At 56.6% G+C, this 3,710-nt stretch overlaps 1 long non-coding RNA gene across 1 annotated transcript; it reads right to left on the reverse strand.

Moving 5' to 3' along the window:
• Positions 1 to 647: 647 nt before the first annotated feature.
• LOC109245728 (uncharacterized) lies at positions 648 to 3,258 on the reverse strand. The gene is made up of 3 exons (XR_002071039.2): positions 3,143 to 3,258; positions 1,792 to 1,940; positions 648 to 733 (listed from the first exon to the last, which is right to left on the reverse strand). It is a non-coding gene; the product is annotated as an uncharacterized LOC109245728 (long non-coding RNA).
• Positions 3,259 to 3,710: the final 452 nt, after the last annotated feature.

Here is a 3,710-nt window from a genome sequence, read left to right on the forward strand (position 1 = left end):
TTTTTTTTTTTTAATTTCTTAACGTTTATTTATTTTGGGGAGGGAGAGAGAGACAGAACGTGAGCAGGGAAGGGCAGAGAGAGGGGGAGACACAGAATCTGAAGCAGGCTCCAGGCGCTGAGCCGTCAGCACAGAGCCTGACACGGGCCTCGAACCCACGAACCACGAGATCGTGACCTGAGCTGAAGTCCGACGCTCAACCGACTGAGCCACCCAGGTCCCCCTGCTCTTTCTTGTTCCATCTTTAGGGCCATGGTCAAATGTCTCCTCCCCCTGGGCTTTGTATCTTCCGTGCCGGGATACATGGTTTAATCACCTGTAAGGACAATACAGTTGCTAACATTTATTGGGCTCTTACTCTGTGCCAGGTACTGGGCTAAGTGCTGTACACAGAGTGATACATGTCACAATTACTGTTGTGCATAATAATTATCTTTCTGTCTTCATGCTTGCCCCAGCCTCTCACACATGGTAGGTCCCCTGCAGCCCCTCTGCAACTGGCTGGAACTTCACCCCCGGCCAAAAACACGATGCATCATTTAGAAATAGTACTGGTTACAAGTAAAAGGAAACTCCGAATAACCATGGCTTTAAGAATATGGACATTGATTTCTCACCTGTATGATGTCATGATGTCAGAGCCCTTCTCTTTCCTCTATTGGCTTCTACTCCTAGAGTTGTCTCCTGGTCCAAAATAGCTGCTGGAACTCCAGCCATCACATCCACCTTCTATCTGCTCAGAAGAAGGGGGCGGGGCGAGGCAAAGAAGACCAGGCCCCTTCCTTGACTTAAGTTGTGCACATCACTTTGTGCTCACATCCCGTCGGCCAGAACCCAGTCATACAGCCACACGCCTAGCTGCAAAGGAGGCTAGGGAATGTAGCCTAGGCTGCAGGGCCTGACTTTTGGCAGGCCTCACAGCTACCAACTCCCCAGGGACTCAGTTTGTACCCACGCCCACAAGAGCCCCGGCCTCAGGGAGCTCGATGTGGACTCCCTCCGTCTTTCCCAACAGGGGCCCAACGTCAGGGATCTGGGGAGCTTGGCAAACACCCTGTGCTCTCTGGAACTCAGAGTTCATGTGCTGACCCAGCACCAGTGACAGGCCTGATGTCCTTCCTCCAGGCCAGCGGGCTCCCTGGGCTCGGCATCATTTTTGTGGCGTGCCTCACTGCCCGTCTGCAGTCTTGACCAAACAATTAGGAAAGGACTCTCGGATTTCTTCAAATGAGCAGAAGAAAGCAAAGAAAACCCAAAATATGTTTCCTTTGGAAAACCCGGGGATGATTTCAAAACCTGATGATGCACAAGTCGGGAAGGGGCTGGGGTAGCTGCTCTCCGGGTCCACCTGACAGAAAAGTCCAGGAGGGCTGCGGGAAGGGCCCCCGGGGGGAGGCCCTTGTCCTGGGGGAACCGTGCTGTGTGACCTGCCTCGGGTCACCGTCCGTCTCTGAATCTCGTGTTCTGATCTGTATGAGGGCGAGACCGAGTGTCCTCCCATCTGTGCCGCCCTGGAGACCGAGCGCCCTGTACTCTGACTTGCGTATCGCTTTCTGACGGGCAGCCGGCTGGGTGCTATCTCTGGACCCCCCGCTCCGGGGAGCCCAGCCCCAGCTCCCCTCTTTGCTCCTGCTGAGCCCCTGGCCGCCCAAACACTTCTGTACAATGGGAAAGCCTTGATCCCTTCTAGGCAAAGGGAAGACAGTTTAGGAGCAATTGCCATGTCCCTAGGAAAGGAGGACAGGAAAGGGTGGTGGGGAGCGTAAAACCCTGGGGACGCGTCTTACTTACATTTTTCACAAAGCATTTCCCCCTGATTATAGAAAATCCAGAGGGGGGCGCCTGGGTGGCTGAGTCGTTGAAGCTCCATCTCTGCTCAGGTCTTGACCTCAGGGTCGTGAGTTCAAGTCCCAAGTTGGGCTCCGCACTAGGCGTGGAGCCTGCTTAAAAAAAGAAAGAAAAGAAGAGAAAATCCAGAAACGTAAGTAGAGAGAAAAGCCCATAATCTGCCATCCAGGGAGTGACATTTAGATACGTTTCTTTACTATGTCTTTTGTAAATGCTTTTTTTTTTTTTTTAACGTTTATTTATTTTTGAGACAGAGACAGAGCACGAGCAAGGGAGGGGCAGAGAGAGAGGGAGACACAGAATGTGAAGCAGGTTCCAGGCTCTGAGCCGTCAGCCCAGAGCCCGACGTGGGGCCCGAACCCACGAACCGTGAGATCGTGACCTGAGCCGAAGTCGGAGGCTTAACGGCCTGAGCCACCCAGGCGTCCCGGGTAAATAATTTTTATAATTTCCTAAACTCTGCAGATCACAGGCATTCCCGTGCTGTTTCTTATAAACTCTGCCTTGGTGTGATTTTTGTTATTAAGAAGGATTTCAAGGGGCGCGTGGGTGGCTCAGTCAGTTAAGCGTCTGACTCTCGACTTTGACTCGGGTCATGATCTCCCGGCCTGTGGGGTCAAGCCCCGCGTCAGGCTCTGCCCTGTCGCTGTGGATCCCGCTTGGGGTCCTCTCTCCCTCTCTCTCTGCCCCTCCCCTGCTCTCTCTTTCTCAAAATAAATGAAAAAAAAAAAAAAGATTTCAAATATATGGAACCGTGGGAAACCATAGGACATGGCGATCTGCGTACCCACCGTCGAGGTTGGCCTCAGCCGGCCACTTTTTAATGACTGTGCGATATTCCACGACAGGACACGTACCTGGACGTGAAGCACCTGCCCTGTGCCCGGGGGCCACGTCCGGGAACAACCAGCCTTGGCATTCGCCGAGGGTCTGACGCACAGCACGTCAGGATGCATCGCAGCGGCGGCCAGGGGGAGAAGTAAAATTTCTAACCGTGCGAACCCGACGCCAGCAGCCTTCCTGGGGGCTCAGCGCACCTCGCGGGGGAAGGTCTCCCTGAGGACTTTTGGCCCATCGGTTCGGGACCCTTTCGCTTAGTAGGACGGAATCCCCAGGGCATCCCCGCCCCCGTCCCCTCCTCCCCCCCCGTGGGAAACCAGCACCGAGCGGTCCCACGCTTTCTACAGACACATCGACTATTCCGCGCCGACCCCCAGCCCCCCTTTTGGGGACCCCCCCAGAGCCAGAGCAGCCCCTCTGCTTCCCAGTCGCGGGCCCGCGGACCGGTTCTGACCTGCTGCAGGCCTCAGTGTTCTCGTCTGTCAAATGGGACGAGTACGTCAGCCTCCTCCCTCGCGGGAGGGATAAGCCATACCGCGGCACGCTGACAGGTTCTGGCGCAGAGTCAGGGCTCCAGGGCGATTTTATTCCTGGTCCTGGAGCCGGGTGGACTGGCCGGGCCCAGGGTAGGAACTTTCTGGCAGAGCGGGGAGCACGGGGAGGGGGGGGGGGGATGTGAGCCAGGAAAGTGGGAAGGCACCCAAGACAAACTCTGCTGACTTCAGGGTTCCGCTGCAGCCCGCGGCCCCCGTCCAAGCCCAGGCCGCCTCCGTCAGCGGGAACAAAGGGTGACCTCCCCGCAGGCTCCCTGATCCCACGGGGACGGCTCAGCGTCGCTGTGCTGAACTTTTTTCTTTAAACGGTAAGTGCTGGGCGCTCGGGTTTCCTCTCTCCCCGGGGCGGCCCCGGCACACCCGCCCCGATGAATCGACCCCGCGCCACATTTGGCCGAGATGACCACCCCCGAGGCCGAGTCGCGGGGGCCGGGCCTCGGCCAGGCCGGGGCGCCATCCGGGAGCAGA

The sequence above is a fragment of the Panthera pardus genome, unplaced genomic scaffold (genome assembly GCF_024362965.1).
Source record: "Panthera pardus isolate Hobbes unplaced genomic scaffold, ASM2436296v1 HiC_scaffold_19, whole genome shotgun sequence".
Classification (NCBI taxonomy): Eukaryota; Metazoa; Chordata; class Mammalia; order Carnivora; family Felidae; genus Panthera; species Panthera pardus.